The sequence below is a fragment of the Hemiscyllium ocellatum genome, chromosome X, assembly GCF_020745735.1.
Source record: "Hemiscyllium ocellatum isolate sHemOce1 chromosome X, sHemOce1.pat.X.cur, whole genome shotgun sequence".
In the NCBI taxonomy this organism is placed as follows: domain Eukaryota; kingdom Metazoa; phylum Chordata; class Chondrichthyes; order Orectolobiformes; family Hemiscylliidae; genus Hemiscyllium; species Hemiscyllium ocellatum.
Window position 1 is genome coordinate 303,533 of NC_083453.1, and position 18,233 is coordinate 321,765.

Genomic DNA, 18,233 nt, shown 5'->3' on the forward strand with positions numbered 1-18,233 from the left:
ACCACAAGGGTACACAGGAAACCAACACACACAGACCAAGTCCTAAACTATGAAAGTAACCACCCCAACACACACAAACGAAGCTGCATCAGGACACTATTCAAAAGAGCCACAACACACTGCAGTACACCAGAACTGCGAAAAGAGGAAGAGGAACACCTATACAAGGTATTCGCCAAAAACGGATACCCACGCAACTTTATCACCAGATGCCTAAGAGATAGACCACGGAACGAGGACATGCCACAACCAAAAGGACTAGCCACACTACCATACGTCAGGAGCGTCTCAGAACTGACAGGCAGACTACTGCGACCCTGAGGACACATAACAGCACACAAGCCAACTTCCACACTCAGACAACAACTCACTAGAACAAAGGACCCAATAGCCAGCACGAGCCAAACTAACGTAGTCTACAAAATACCATGCAAGGACTGCACAAAAGACTATATAGGACAAACAGGAAGACAGCTAACAATCCGCATCCATGAACATCAGCTAGCCACAAAACGACACGACCAGCTATCCCTAGTAGCCATACACTCAGACAACCAGGAACATGAATTTGACTGGGAAAACACTACCATCATAGGACAAGCCAGACAGAGAACAGCCAGGGAATTCTTAGAGGCATGGCATTCATCCACAAACTCCATTAACAGACACATAGACCTGGACCCCATATACAAACCACTACAGCTGAAACTGACACCTGGAAACGGCAAGAACATCCATCAACAGACACATCGACCTGGACCCCACATACAAACTACTACAGCTGAAACTGACACCCGGAAGCGGCAAGAACAAATCACTATAAATAACAGAAGAAACATCAAAGCAGCGCTTCACAGGAGGCTCCAATGGCACTGATGATGTTCCCTAGCCAGGGAACGAAACGCTTGCAGCAAAAACTTCCAGCTCGGCGAACAGAACCACAACAATGGAGCAAGTCTGTCGGTCTTTGTGGTGTTTAAAATGACGCAATGCGACCATCTGCTGGCTTCCCCACACTACTGCTCAGGCATTGGCAGAGTTTGAAATACAAAAAAAACTACTAAAATGATGCAATGCGACCTTCTGCTGACCTCCCCATGGCACTGCACAATCATCAGCAGAGGTTGAAAAGCAACAAAATCAACAAAATTTATACAAGATGAGGAGGAATGGTTTTGCGGGAGACGGAGCAATGTGGATCAGTAATTAGTTTGCTGAAAGAAAGCAGACGGTTGTAGTTGATGGAATATGTTCATCTTGGTGTCCAGTTACGAGGGGCATACCGCAAGGGTAGGTGTTGGGTCCACTGCTGTTCGTCATATTTTTATAAATGACTTGGACGAGGGCTTAGAAGAGTGTGTCAGTAAATTTGCGTACCACAGTAAGGTCTGTTGGATTGTGGATAGTGATGAAGGATGTAGTAGGTTACAGAGAAACATAGATAGTGTGCAGAGAGGTGGAAAATGGCGTTTAATGTGGGCAAGTGTGAGGTGACACACTTTGGAGTAATTGGAATGCAAAGTACTGGGCTAATGGTAAGACTCTTGGGAGTGCAGATGAGCAGAGAAATCTCGGTGTTTATGCATACAGATCCCTGGAAGTTGACACCCAGGTTGACAGGGTTGTTAAGAAGGCATACAATGTTTTGGCCTTTATTAATGGAGGGATTGAGTTCTGGAACCAGCAGGTTATGCTGCAGCTGTACAAAGCTCTGGTACGACCACACTTGGAGTATTGTGCACAGTTCTAGTCAACACATTATCAGAAAGATATAGAAAGGCTGCAGAGAATATTTACTAGGTGGTTGCCGGGTATGGAAGGAATGTCTTACGAGGAAAGGCTGAGGGCCTTGAAGTTGTTCTGGTTAGAGAAAACAAGGTTGAGAGGTGACTTAATAGAGACATATAAAATAATCAGAGGGTTAGATAGGGTGGACACGGAGAGCCTTTTTACAAGTATGGGAATAGCAAACACGAGAGGACACAACTTTAAAGTGAGAGGAGATAGGTAAAAAACAGATGTCAGAGGTACTTTCTTTACTCAGAGAGTAGTAAGGACATGGAATGCTTTACCTGCAACGGCAGTAGATTCGCCAAGTTTAAGTGCAGTTAAGTCGTCATTGTCAGGCGTATGGACGTACATGGAATAGTGTAGATGGATGGGCTTCAGATTAGTATGACAGGGCGGCGGAACATCGAGGGCCGAAGGGCCTGTACTGCGCTGTAATGTTCAATGTAACACATTTAAATTGATGCGAAACGACCTTATTTTGGCCTCCCCTCGCCTCTGCACAGGCATTGGCAGAGGTTGAAAACCAACATGGATGTATTCATAGGAGAGGGAGAGTGTAGGTGCTCACACCATCATCCAAACTGATTTGTTATCCTTGTACTGACCCCAATATCTTTTAAACGTTCTAACTGGAACCACTTCCATCACTACCTTTGTTTCTGAGAAAAAATAATTGCTCTCATGAACTTGATAAACCATTATCCTCTCACACTAAAACATTACCCAATCTTGACTACGCCACTCTAGCCAAAAGGCATCTGTCCTTCAACTTATCTACACGCTGAATATTTTATAAACCTCCATAAAGGCAGCCCTCAATCTCATACATTCCAGTGACAAAAGTCCCAGCCTATCGACCTTCTCCTGATAGCCCAACCTCTCTATTCCCAGCAACATTCAGGTTATGCCCTTTTTGACTCTCTCCCGTTCAATATTATCAAGTTTAATAATATCAAGTTGAATAGTCAAGACCTTTTATAAGGGTTGGCGAGCCCAAAAGTAGAGACCAAACGTTGAACGTGAGAGATAAAAGATTTAAATGTGGCACAGAAGGCAACGATTTCACATAAACGGTTGTGTGCACATGGAATGAGTTGGCGCGGCGACCAGATTTGATACAATATTCCAGAAGAGGTTTCACCGATGTTCTGTTCAATCTCAACTTGACGTCCCAATCCTGAACCTCAAAGATCTGAGCAATGAAGCCTCGTGTGCTAAACGCCTTCTTAATCACACTATTTATAGGCAATGCAACCTTTAAAAAATTATACCTGACGACTGAGGTCTCTGTTCTACAGCACTGCCAAAGGTGCTACTTTCAATTGTATTCGTCATGCTCATATTAATCGAAACTATTCTGCCAATCTTCAGCGCAGTGACTGATATTACCGTCCCCTCACCCTCCTCCTTCAGTTTGAAATACCCTCCGACCTTGATTTTCATAAAGGGCCTGAGCTTGGTTCGTTTTATGCAGTTAAGTGGTGGAGGGAAAATTGCAGACGCAGTCAATGGGGAGGAGAGGCTGGACAGTAATTTGCTGCCTTTTAACATTTCATACTTTTAGGAAGATGGCAGCCACACATCAGAGGATGGAAAAAGTGGTCAATATTTCGGGGCCAGAAAATATACTCTTTCTTAATTTCTATCGTTCAGTATTGATATCTAAACCTTAACCTAAATCTCCGCCTGAGCTACAAACCTTCACAAACCTTGCAGTATTGATATCTGTATGAGACCCTTCATAATGCAGAATGTGTCTGCAGAACGTCTTTGCCTAATCTTGCAGACTATGGATAATTGCGATTTAAGATGGCAATCATAGTCAAGCAATTAAATATGAGCACAGTTTATCTCGAGGGCAGAGCACATGCACTGAACATCCTGCACTTGAGGCAAATGCTTTGCAGTTGTTTAACAATGAAAAATATTTCGTGTACTTTATTAATGTGAATCAAATTTTAATAAATCCATACCGAGCTGAAAGCTGTAACTTAAAATGTAACCAAAATTTGTGTTTGCTTTTTATCTTGTGCCATGGGTAGTGCTCCTGCCACTGAGCCAGAGCTCTGGATTTGATTCCAGTTCCGGAAGTTGTGTAATAGTGTTCCTAGCTCTTGAACAGACGGTCTCAATTCAAGTCCTGCTTGTTTTGGAGGTTCGTCTCAGCATGTCAGAACAGGCTGATGAACAAACTCACAGGAGAAAATTATTGCAGCTTCAGGAGGTATTACCGAATGATGCGCTTGTCCCTATCCCCAGACACGGAGTTCGAGTTTGAAATCCGACCGAGATATTTCATAACATGGCTAAAACAAACTTATTAACATCATTTTAGATATGTACTTTGATGCTGAAAGAAGATGTACCGATATTAAATTTCAGAATTTAGTCTAAGGATTACTGAAAGCACCGCCATTTGTATTTATTGGAGTCACATTTCGCAGCAGTATACGTTACGAAAATAATAAAACCCATGGATAGGTTGGGTAGTAAAGTATTTTTCTCCCACGTTAGGGGTGTCTGAAACAAAAGATTTAAAGTGAGAGTGGAACGATTTTGAAGAGTCCTAACGGGCAACCTTTTTCAAGCAGAGGGTGGTATGTGTGTAGAATGAACTATCAGGGAAAGTTGTGCAGTCTGGTACAACTACAACGTTTAAAAAAGCATCTGGATGCTGTCAGATCTTCTGAGCTTTTCCAGCAATTTCTGTATTCGTTTTAAAAGACGACTATGCATTCTTTCTGACGCAGATATTCTGAATACATTAAACATTTCATTATTAAATTGCACAGGTATATAAAAACACATTTTTGACTCAACCGGGGCCATGTTCTGCGAATGATGTGACTCCGTATATGACAGCAGCAACGATGCATTTACATGGAGCAGGGAATGTGAGGCAGTCATATTTCGGACAATATGCAAGGACATCTCGCATTTTCCACTTTGGGGTGGGATAACAGTATTGTGTGAAATAAATCAAAGGAAGAATATGTAATCTGTCTAATATTACAATTGCATTCTCTCTCCTTCCTTGTTCATCATCACAGCAATGCGTACAAACTCAAAAAACATGTCAGTCATCTTCATCCCTCAGGGAGGATTCCTAATCAGAATTCATTCGAATCTCCTCACAGCCGAAAAAACAAAGGGAATTCAGCCAAATCCACTTGTTCAAGAAAGAAAACCTACTGCTTGCATCTTGTGTGAGCAGAATAATTTCAGAAGCAGAATAACATTTAAGGCACTGTTGCCTTAAATCACCTGAAACACGGGATTGATTCTGGCATCGGGCAACTGTCCGTGTGGAGTTGCACCTTATCTCCTTTATAGCGACGGTTTCCTCCGGTTTTATCACAAAGTCCAAAGATGTGCAAGGTAGGTGTTTTGGACATGTTAAATAGCCCATAGCTTTCAGGCACATGTCGGTTAGGTGCATTCATCACGGATAAATATAGGATATTAGGGTAGATGAAAGCATCTGAATGGGTTATTCCTTGGAGGGTCGGTGTGGCCTTGTTGGGGAGAAGGTTTTCTTCCAACATTGTAGGGGTCCTATAAAAGTAAAAATTGAAGTTGCTAAAACATTGTTGTTTCGGTTTTGCGTGTGTCTGTGTGTGTGTCAGTGTTTTTAGACATTGAAATATCTATGACATACTTGTCAGATCCAAACAGCTTCTCATTCATCTTTCTATCATAGTTTAAATAATCTTGCTTTGAGTCTAACATTTGCTATTTAAGAAGATTGCCTGATTCGTTCCTAAATTTGGCACTACCCGAGTCTGAGATTATATCATCGGCCATTTCACCAACCTGATTACATTTAAAATTTGTTAAGAACAGTCGTGAAATAGGAGTGTAAAAGGGAACAATGGTCCAAAAAGCCGGGGAATAATAGACCAGCGAGCCTGACATCAATGACGGCTATGTTGCTGGAGGGAATTCTGAGGGACAGAATTTAAATACATTTGGGAAGTCGACAACTGATTAGAGATAGTCAACATGATTTTGAGCAGTAGAAATTAGGGCTCATTAATTTGAGTTTTTTGAAGAGGTGACGAAGAGGATTGATGACGGCAGTTTGGCAGAGATTATCTGGATAGACTTCAGCAAAGTGCTCATAACGAACGATTGATAGGTTGATTAGTAAGGCTACGTCAAATGGGATTACAGTGGAAGCTAATCAATTGGATTCACAATTGGCTTGTAGGAATAGAGTTAGTTTTCCGAATAGAAGCTTGTGCCCAGCAGTGTGCTGCAAGAATCAGTACTAAGTTCACTGCATTTCATCATTTACATTTAGGTTATGTATGTGAATATCGGAGATAGAGTAAGTAAGTTTACAGATGAAATCATTCAGGTGGGATAGTGGATTATTTCACAGTACAACAAGACCACAATTAAATGGGCCAATAGGGCAAGGAATGGCAGATGAAATTAAATTGAGATAAATATGCAGTTTTGAATGTTAGAAAGCCAAATCAAAGCAAGAATTATACACTTACTGATAAGGTCCTAGGGAATGTTGCAAAACAAAGAGATTTAGCGCTGCAGGTGCACAGATCCCTGAAAGTGGTGTAGTAGGTAGACAGTGTGGTGCAGAACGCATTTGGCACATTTGACATAATCAGTCACAGCATTGAGTATAGGAGTTGGGGTGACATGTTGCATCGGTACAGGATGTTGATGAGGACACTTTCAGAATACTGAATACAATTCGGTTGGCTGCAGAAAAAAATGACAGGAATATTCCAGGACTGTAGGGTTTGAGCTTTCGGGAAGGGACAAATAGGTTGAAGTGTATCCCCAGGAATGTCAGTGGTTGCAGGATGACATTATAGTTGTTTATTAAAACATCAGAAGCATGGAGAGTCTGAACAGCTATGGTCTGTGTCCCAGGATAGTGGAGTCCAAAATAAGAGGGCATAGTTCGAAGGTGAGAGGGCAATGGTTTGGAATGGACCTTCGTGGCAAATGTTTCACACAGAGGGTGATATATGCACAGGAAGTGTTGTCAGAGTAAGCGGTGAAGATGAGTACACTTGCACACTTAAAATATGTTTGAAATAGGAGGGATATTGACCAAATGCTGGCAAATAAGTCTAGACTAAATTGTTTATCTATTCGGAGTGGACAGATTGAATTTACAGGTCTGTTTCTATGCTTTGTGACTCTCTAGTTCTATAAGAGGGATGAGGTGGAATTCTGAAAGGAACTTTCAAGTGGGAAAGCTGTTCACTGGAAATTTATGAGGTCTCTGCGTACACGTTTATTCAAAGCTGATTTAGTTAAACATTTGGCAGAGAATTGCGTCACGGATAATGGGAAAAATGGAAAGTGGGGTTGAGCCCACGACCTGATAAGCCATCATCTTAGGTCCTGTTGGAAAGGCTCGAAGTGTCTAATGACCCAATCCTTCTCGTAACTCCTATATTCTTATGTTCCAATCAGCCCCTGAAGCTTGCTAAATGGGAGTGGTTGGAGGCAACTTATTGCTTCAATCTGGTGCACAGCAACAGAGGAGACCATTCATCCCCCTTAGACTTCCACGCACGGTTTGGGGTAATTGTGAAAATGTAATTGGAAAACCCAGACTTGGCATGAAAAAGACCTCTTATCTCTCTTCATAGAGCTTCCCCTCTCTGCAACTTGTGCTTCATTTATTGGTCATGTTTGAGACCCAGATTCACTGTCAATACAGCCCCTGTACGCCACACCGAGATGGCTCACAACATCCTCTGATCTTCCTGACTGCAACATTGAGTAAGACAACTTCCAGAAACGAACACTCACTTACATTCCAATAACATAATGCGACAACATCAGAAACAGTCGCATGTCGTTCACATCCCCCACCCTAAGTCTTCCTTGCCCTTCACTAAGGTCATTGCTGATCCGCTCTCGGTCTGAAATCCTCTTTAATGCCTTAATGTACATAGACATCAATACTCTGACAGATAAATATGCATCTTCTTCCTCTTCAAATACTTCCAGTCTTCTAGTTCCACTAAAAATCTGGAGTAGGGAATTGCTGACATTCATTTGCCTCTGTTCGAAGGAAACACTTCCAGTTCCTATTGAATGATCTATTGATATGAAAAAAAGAGGTGGATTCATGGTTGCAAGAGTGTCTGGCCCAAATATCAAGGCAGTGGTTGAGTGAAATTGACATCAAAGAGGTTAGCAAAACTGGATTTTTTGAGAATCAGAGTAACCTCCACACTGATTATAGTCAACCATAGCGCAAAGGATTTTATCAAATCTCAGGGATATCCTCAGGTTAACATTCGCGGCAAAGACATCTTCAGCTGCTTCATCAATGTCTCCCCGCCCCACTCTCCAACTCCCCGGCCCACACCATAAGGCCAGAAGTGGGATGGTCACTGAAAATTCCACAATGTTCATAATAATTTGTCTTCCCTCAGCTTCTGAACTCCTCTATGTCCATGTGAAAGACTCGGATGCAATTCAGACTAGTGCTGTTCATATTTCGGTAACATTATTTTAACAATACCGCGAGACTGTGTATTTTACCACAGTTAAAAATGAAGAGTCCATTCAGCACCTCACGCTGGTTTGACAGGAGTATGAGCAAGCGATTTAGCACATTGACAGTAGTGGAGTAGAACAGTAATAACCATCAGACCCACCAGCCTAGTGTACAGGAACACAAGGAATCTAGTGGTAAGGACCATACCAGAGCCGTTCAAAAACAGTTAAAGGCGACAGCAAAGATTCTAACGTTTTCTTGTTCGAAAGAAAACGTGAGGTGTTTGTTCCACGTGCAATGTGACGAGCTAACCTACTCGGTGCTAAGCAAAGCACAAGCTGTTTAAATATTATAAATAAAATAACACTATAGAAAGAGGAATATCGATTAACTTAACTCTATCGGACAACATAGCAGAATGACAGATCTTTTAAAATAAAACTGTTACTAATTAACTGTTCCAATATAGGAACATCTCAGAAAGATTGGACTTGGCAAAAAGGAATTTGAAGAAACAGGGATTGTCAGAAACATTCCTCCACTCCAGAAAGAAATAATAGCACCCAGAGAAAATTCAGAAAAAAGTAGCAACGTGGAGACATTCCCTGAAGCTTTCAACTCGTTTGAGACACGAACGGCTTCTGCTGTTATTGAGAAACAAAAGCTCTGAAATCCGAATCGGTGAGAGCTGGCCTCATCCACTGAGGCTGCATTAAAATCAACACAAGGTCTCCCAAATTGGTTACTCAGTAGTCTGAAAGAGCTGGCTTGGTAAAATTGGTTCAATGTCTCTCTTGAAAGACACCAGGATAACACAACCACCTTAAGCTACAGCATTGTCAAGCCAGTCACACAACAATCTCTCTGTCCACGAATACTAAGATCTACATCTACTGCTCACAAATAATCTTTCCCTGTACTTACGTATATACGACAGTAAATCAAATCAATCAATCCTGGGTAATGTGTGTAATTTCTCACTTCTTAAAATGTTTCTTTTTGAAATAACTGATTGCTGCCAACCCTCAACTTTCAGACTGACCGTCTCTTCTTTTCTTGCAGCTCTACAAATTAAACACTCCCTTTGCTCACTCTCTTTTCATTGTGCCATAATCTGGTTCTGTGTGAAGGGGGCCATTCGTCACAAAGAAGATCAAATCTATAGAGAATGACCCAAATATTCTCTTAGGAAAGCTCTACAAAGGCAGGAAGATGGATTCACTTAATACATTGAATCAAATTACAATTAAGAATAACATACTATTTCTTGCCGTCATTAATTAAACTGGGTCTGATTAGAAGCAGTCAGCATAGCCTTGTGAATGGGAGAGCATGCTTCCTAATTTTTTTTAAGAGTTATTTGAAGTGGCCTGGAATGTTGACGAGGGCAGAGAAGTAGACGTAGTTTCCACCCATATTTGTAAGGCCGTTGATAAGGTACCGCATTTTTGGCTGCTCTGGAATGATAGATCACATGGAATCCAGGAAGAGTTGGCCAACCGAATACAAAATATGACTTATAATTAGGAAGCAGAGGGGAATGGCGTGAGGATGCTTGTCGGACTGGAGACTTGTGAATAGTGGTGTGCCTCAGGTGTCGGTGCTGGGATTATTACTGTTTGATATCGCTATCAATGATTTGGATGAGGATGATACAAGATGCGATTAGCAAATTTGCAGATGAAAATACTATAGGTGGTTTTGTGGACAGTGAGGAAGGTTATCAGAAATTTCAGCAGGACCTTGATCAGTTGGGGAAGTGGGCCATGAAATGGCAAATGGAGTTTAATATAAATTAGCGTGAGGTCTTGAATTTTGGAAAGTCAAGTCAAAGTAGAATGTTCGCGTTGAATGGCAGGGCCTTAAGGGATGAGATGGTACAAAGAGATATTGGAATTCATGTTGCCTAGTCTCTGAATATGAAGTCACAGGTATATAAGGCACACCGACCTTCATCCTTCCGGCCATGGATTAAGGAAGTTGGTAATTTATGTTGCAGTTATAAAGGACTTTGGCGAGACATCACTTGGACCATTGTGTTCAGTTTTTGTCACGTTGTCATAGGAAGGATCTTATTAAACTGAAAAGAGTGCAGAAGAAATTTACAAGCATGTTGCCACGATCCAAAGGTCTACGTTATAGGGAGAGTTTCGACAAGCTGGGACATTTTTCTTTACAGCAGAAGCGACTGACAAGGTAAATTATGGAGGTGTATCAGATCATGAGGGGCATGGATCTTTGAACGCTTTCGGTATTTTTACAAATTTTGGAGAATTGAAGGATAGAGGGCATCAGTTCAAATTTATAGGAAAGAATAAAGGTATCCTGAGGGGCAACGCTTTTGCAAAGACGCTGGTACACATATGGATTAAGCTGCCAGTGACTGTGGTTGAAGTGAGTATATTAAGAACATTTAAAATGCAGTTGGACAAACATATGGAGAGGAACAGATGAAAGAATGTGGACCAACTACATGAAAATGGGTTAGCGTGGATGGTCATTTATGTTGAATATGTCGCATCCCTCTGTTAATTAATCCAAACACCCAGAAAAGCTCGGCTTGCCTTTAATCTGTTACAATATAAGTGACAGTGAACTCCTACATTCCACTACACAAAGACTAATAATAATTTAGTTTCTTAATTTGAATAGTGAACAGAAACCACCAAAAACAACATCCCCCTTTTCTTATCTACTTCCTCTCTGAGTCCATCTCTATAAAAATATGCTGTTCCAACAACCTACTTACGAAAGATTACATTAAACTAATCTTAAAACCACGCAGTCTCTGTCTTCTTGGCTGTGCTCACTCACTCAGCTGCTGGTCTTCCCCTGCCATCTTCCTCCTTTTTTACCGTAGGAAAATGAGGGAGAGTGGTATAGATGGACAGTTAGCTCTCCAGCAGTGTCTCTGCTTTTCGATGGCAGCTGTTTGCCCTCCAGTATTGTAATGCCGGTTTGTGTGCTTCCTATGACGCATCAAATTCTCAAAATTTAATTGATTTCCAGGGATCAAACCAATAAAATTCAAATTCTGTTGGCTTTTGGTGTCTTGAGCATTATTTAAATTAATTGTTTAAATTAAAATTCTTGTCAAAAAATGCTCAGGTATCAATTTAACAGCTTGGTTTAACGTTTGGAACAGACCGACCTTGAGCTGGCAGCTGTGCCTTTACTTTAAATTTAACAAAACATGTTCTGTCTGAAAGTCACCAGATGTGATTTGGACTTCGTAATGCCTCTCCCCTTAAAAAATAAAATGAACCATCAAAATAAAAAGATCGCTTTATTTTTCCCTCTAATTTTTTTAATCCCACGACTATGAAATACAGAGGTCATGAAATGACGTTATACTATTCATGTTCATTCTGCACACATATATTACTTTGGAATAAGTCAAATCGTATTTGCACATTTTCCTTTAAGTCCGTGATATCACATCTGCTGTCACATTTTAACGGCCCGCAAAATGTACGTTTTTGAAACTAAAAGTCTGTAACGTAAGACTCCAACGAAACAGTCTCATATTTTAGTCCTGAAATCATTCTGAGCATGCGACAGAATTGAATTTGCTGTGCACAACCTTCTCAATCAATTTGTTTGTCACATAAAGATTAAAAAGTTGTAAGGTCAGTACTAATCAGAATAATGTTTATTTTTAACAGTGGAGCTTCTTTTCCTGTATATTGAGTTTTGTTAACAAGTAGCCAATGGATCGCTCAATCTTCCTGTATCATGTCCAGCACCTGTATCGCTAGCATCAATCGTAATGTTCGAGGTTTTCGAAATATTTGATGCAGCTAAAACTGGTGCTGTAGTTAATACTGATTTTAAATTTTGTAATGCCTTCTACCATTGTTCTGTCCAACAAAATTTGGTATTATTCTTTTGGAAATCCATCTGCAGTGCCAAGACTTTAGAAAAAAAATTTCCTGTAGAATCCACTCAGTCAAAAAAACAAACAAATTATTTCTTCGAGGATGCTCGTGGAAATTCTTCCATGGCCTTTTCTTTATGTTTCTTGGGATGAACCTCCCACGTTCAATGTAATGTTCCAAGAACGTCACCTGTGCCTTCGCAAATTCTGTTTTCCTTAATTTTGTAAATCAGTTTTGCTTCTTGTAATCGTTCAACAAGCTCTGACAGCTCTATCATGTGATCTTTCTAGGACTTACTGAGGATCACTACATCATGCAGATAAAATGCACAATTGGTTGATCTGGTCAGCACTCTGTTCAAGAGTATTTAGAATGTGACTGATGCATTATTCATTCCAAAGAACATTATGTTAAATTAATCTGGCCCATTTGGCTCGACAAACGCAAAAACGTCTTTCACTTTCTCTGTTAAAGTTGGTTGCCAATAGCTATGCAGTAAGTCCAACTTAATGATGTCTGTGGCTTCTCAAACATTACGTATGCAGCCATCCAAACTTGGTATTGGATAGAACTCCGCCTTGGCATTCGTATCGTCCACACAAAGCCGTTGAGTCCAATCAAGCTTGGGAACTAAAACAATTGGTGAAGTCATTCAGTTTCTTCTAGACCTGGCTGGCTTTGAAAGGATTAAGCCGATAGAGACGTTGTTTATTGTAACAGTATTCCCTACTTCCACTAAATGAAGAAAATGGTTGGTCCTCCCATCTTATTTCTGCGTATGTCCTCAATTGCTGCAACATACAATCAATCGGATTCTTTGCTCCTGCGACAGATAACGCACTACCCTATACCAGTCCTCAGCGATTTCCTTGCTATTTAAACGATTTTGAGGCATATAAAAATCCATGATATATGGATTTGATTCCTCACTCTGCAACTGAAAAATGATATCCGGTTCGATATTTTTATTTTTGTAAGGAATCAAAATATTCACATGATACATCAAAAACATTTTTATTCCGGGTATCTTGACGGGTCAGTTTACATGACTTGTTTTTTTTTTAATTTGGAAAGGGCGACTAAATCTGGCTTTAAAGGGATTCCCTACCACTGCTAACAATACTAATACGCCACCTTCATGGGAAAATACTCGAGTGTTAGAGTTTCTTATCTGCCACTTGCTTCATTTTGGCGCTATGTCCTCTTTAGATGCTGTTTCGCGAACTCACCTACCTGATATAATATCTCCCGCACCTTAGATATATAATCCAAATATGAGATCTCCGACTTTGGTCTGGGCAATTGTTCATTGAATGATTAAATAGAGCCTCTCACTTCATATCTGAATGTTACCTCAAAGGGAATAAACTGCATAGATTCATTTGGTGCACCTCTAATGACAAACGATACCAACAAGATACCTTTATTCCAATCATTTAGGCACTTTTGACAGCATGCTTTTAACATGGTCTTCAGGGTTTGATACCAACTTTCCAGGGATCCCTCGGATTCAGGATGGCACGCACTTGATTTAAAATTCTGTTTGCCTAAGCAATCCATGACATCCTTAAACAGCCCAGCTGTAAAATTAGGCCCTTCATCTGACTGAATCTCTCTGGGTAGCCCATTCCACGTAAAGGCAGATACTAACTCGTCTATTACCATTTTCACCTCAACACGCCGTAATCGAGTGTCCTCTGGAAATCTGGTAGACATATATATTAAGGTCAGCAAATGCTAGTTCCCACTTTTAGTATAGGGATCGGACCAGCACAACCAATCGTAACCCACGTGAAATGATTTTCAAACGCAGTAAGTGACAAAAAAGTGCTGGTTTTATTGCTGCCTGTGGTTTACCTACCATTTGTAATGGATAACATACACTGTAAAAAATAAGCACATATTTGTGCATTCGAGGCCATTAGAAATGCTTGTGTACATCGCTTGAGTCTTCTGCACAAGTGGATGACCTGCTATTGGGAAGTGACGTGCTACTGGGAAGTAACATGTCTGCCTAACGGTCTGTCTGTTCAGGTTATTCCTGTCCCATTGCATCATACACAGTGACCGCTAACTGAATACCAACTCCTTTGTCTTTTTCTTTCGTTTTTGTTTCTTGCAATAACTTTTGACAGTGCGATCTTGTTACTGCACAGTCTGGAAAAATTCCAGGGTATATTTCTTCCAACTCCTCGGTTCGCTGTCCTTTCTTTGATTTCTCCACAACAAGGGTGCCACTGCCACCTTGAATCGTATTACTTCGTTCTCAAGAACAATCTGTAATCCTGGAAATTACTCTCTGACAATCACTCCCACTGTAACTTCCCCAATCTTGATTTGGAGGTGGCACAGTGGTTGGGGCGGCACGGTGGCACAGTGGTTGGGGCGGCACGGTGGCACAGTGGTTTGGGGCGGCACGGTGGCACAGTGGTTAGCACTGCTGCCTCACAGCGCCTGTAGACCCGGGTTCAATTCCCGACTCGGGCAACTGACTGTGTGGAGTTTGCACGTTCTCCCGTGTCTGCGTGGGTTTCCTCCGGGTGCTCCGGTTTCCTCCCACAGTCCAAAGATGTGCGGGTCAGGTGAATTGGCCAAGCTAAATTGCCCGTAGTGTTAGGTAAGGGGTAAATGTAGGGGTATGGGTGGGTTGTGCTTCGGCGGGTCGGTGTGGACTTGTTGGGCCGAAGGGCCTGTTTCCACACTGTAAGTCTAATCTAATCTTACGCAGGAGAATGCCAAATTTCTCTTCACATATTCTCACCCTCTCGGGTAGCCTGTCTAAAAAAGTGCAAATAATTTCATCCATTTATATTAGAGGCTGAGAGAAAGTGCGTACTTCAGATGCTGGAGGTCAGAGTTGATAAGTGTGGAGCAGGGAAAGCACAGCCGGTCAGCCAGCGTCCTAGGAGCAGGAGAGTCGACGTTTCGGGCAGAAGGACTTAATCAGAATCGTTGGTATGTTGCGAGAATGGGACTTAGAGATGAATAGGTCGGTGGGGGTGGAGTTGGGTGAAAGGTAATTTGGAAAGAGATATGTAGGTGTGAGTGGGGGGCGATGGTGATAGGTCGGAAGGGAGGTTGAAGCAGATATTTGGGAGGACAGTTGGGACCCTCCAACTATGCGACATCAACGTCGAATTCATCAGTTTCTAGATTTTATTCACCCTATTTAATCAGTGTGTGAGCAGATAGGTAAGTATGTTCATATTTGCACAACATATCAGAATGAACAACGGAAACACGGTTAACGAAATGTATTGCATACGTTTTCTAAACTTTATGAAGCATTAAAACATTATTTGATACTCATCTGAAGTGGCCTGTTCCCCTATTCTCAACGTTCCCTCCCTTTGTGGTATTCCCTGTTCTATTCACTCGTTCTTGTCCGGATCTGTGTTATAAATTGCTGCTTCTGGTGGTGTCCCAACTTATTTCAATTAATTCCTTTCTAACGGGAAAAAGAAAACACGTTGGCCTGATGGCTTCTGTCAATCACTAGTGACTATCATCGTATAGGAGATGAAAAATCTGGCATCAAACCCAACATCTGCAAATTAGCTGTCTGTTGCAAATACACTGTACAAACTACGACAGGACACCGGAATTGCGAAAACAAGGGAAGTACATCTCCTTCTGTTGATAACCAGCTTTCTCATCTATTACATCTCCCCATGAATATTCTGTTTCTTTCTCTCTTTGTGTCTAGACAACAATCCTCCAATCATTGTCCGCATCCCATCTCTAAATTCTTCTTCTTTCAGTTTATATCTATTGCTCTCTTCTTGATGTAATGTACTTAGAAGTAAGTAATTTAACGAGAAAAAAAGCAGGAGAGAGTAATTGGCTCGAGGTATTTTAAAGGGAAACTAAGCAGGTAAAACCATAGAGCAACAATGGCAAGGGCTTCTTTGGTAAATTTGGAGGATATCAAAATACAACCGAAGGCTGAAGACACATGCTCATGTGAGAACAACGCAGCCATGAGTGAAAAGGAATACCAGGGGCAGCATAAAACCAGAACAGAAAGCATACAACGTTGTTAAATTCATTGTAAATCCAGAGGATAGAGAAGCATTTCAATTTCAGCGCAGCGCAACTAATATAAAAAAGAGAAGAGACGATTAAATAAGACGTTAAGCTTGTTAATGATATAACAGAAGATGGAAAGAAGTCTTCACGTATATAATAGGAAATAGAGGGAGGGAAGAGAAAACATTAGACAGCTGTAAAATGAGGCTGGAATAATTACAAGAGTCAATGAAATGGCAGAGGAATTGAATACACACTTTGCATCCGTCATCGAAGTAGAAGACACCTGAAGCCTGCCAGGACTTCAAGAGAGTCAGAGGTCAGAGGTGAGTGCAGTGACCATAACTAAGGAGAAGGTGCTGTGGAAGCTAAAAGGTGTGAACGTGGATAAAATCACCCGGACCTGATGGAATGCGACCCATAATCCAAACGAGATATCTGGGGAGTTTGTGGAGTTACTGTTGATGATATTTTAGTAATCTTTCAGGAATCACTGGAGTCAGGGATGGTAACAGAGGACTGAAAAATATAACCCCCCGTTTCATGAGAGACGGATACAGAAGACAGGAAATTACAGGTGTGAGAGGCAAATTGAAATTGCTCGTAAGAAGGTTTAGTGGAATCTTGAGTTTATGAATGGATACACAGATTACAAAAAGAAGGAAGCTGTGGGTTCACTGAAAGTTGTGTGATTAACAAGGGTTAAATGTCCAAAAGGTATTGAGAACAGCAGACTTGCAAGTGCTGTTGAAACAAACGAAATCGATTCAAAGCAGGCAGGAACATACGAGACGAACAACGCACTACTTAGTCCCTGTTGTTCGGATGTGGGAAACCGCGTGAGAGTAAATAGATTAAAAGAAACCGTCAAAGTGGCACAACTAAAGCTTTTGTTCTGAAGTTGCAAATGTGCATCTATATTGTGCATATCGAAAAAAAAATAACGCCAGATATTTGAGAAGATCAACGACTCATTCCTCACTTTTTAGCAACCCAGCATACGCCTTACAGATGTACTCTTTCAATCAGTCATCTGTCATTGCAGCTCACAATGCAGTCTCCTTGACATTGGGAAGTCCAAGCACATTGTTTTGATGAACAATTCCAAGCTGTGTGCCGGAATGACTCTGACCTTCTTATTGCCTCCGAATTCATTGACCGACGTTACTCTCATACTACCATTTCTGTGCTGCTGCAATGTTGCAATGAAGCACAACTCAAGTTCGAACAACACACTTTACAGGTTGGCGCATTACAGCCTATCGGATGTAATATTCAATTCCATAATTTTGCAGCCTCACCCATGATGGTTGTTCTCCATTTCTCATAAATCCTCCCTCCTGGGCTCCCCATGACCGTGTCTTGATTACATTGCAATCAAAGGAGAGAATCAGTTGCCCCATTTAAACCCAAATTTGCAGCTATTTTACATTTGTTTCTCTTTCACTCACAAATAAAAGCCTGTTTGACTTTTGTATTGCACCCTCTTATTTCCTGTCATCCCTCCTACACTGCTATGAAAAGATTAAAAGCCAATGTTCCAATCATGTCCATTTCTGAAGAACATTCACAAATGCATTCAAACTATAATTCTGTTTCTCTGTCTCCGAACATGATGTGAGATCTCTTTGGTTTCTCCAGAACTGAACCAGGCAAATATTCAATGAAGCAAAAAGCTCTGGATAATGGAAATATTAAGCAAAAAACTAAAAGTAGAAGTGTTGATGCAAGGCATTGAACCTGAAAGTTTAAGTCTTCTTTCATTCCACAGAGGCTGCCAAACCTGCTTATTTTCTGCAGGAATTCCTGATTTTGAACAAGTTTCAAAGACGTGTGTCAAAGCTGCTCAACCGCGCTGTACAACACGTAGTGCCATATACCAGAAGTGTACAGTAACACAATTTCATTGATGACGAAACCACACAAATCTGTCATCACACACACAATGGAGCTATTAATTATGGTCGCAGATAGAAACAAAGAAAAACAAAAGCCCATCAAACACAGACTATGACACTACTGAAGGCAAAAGATTCTGATGAATT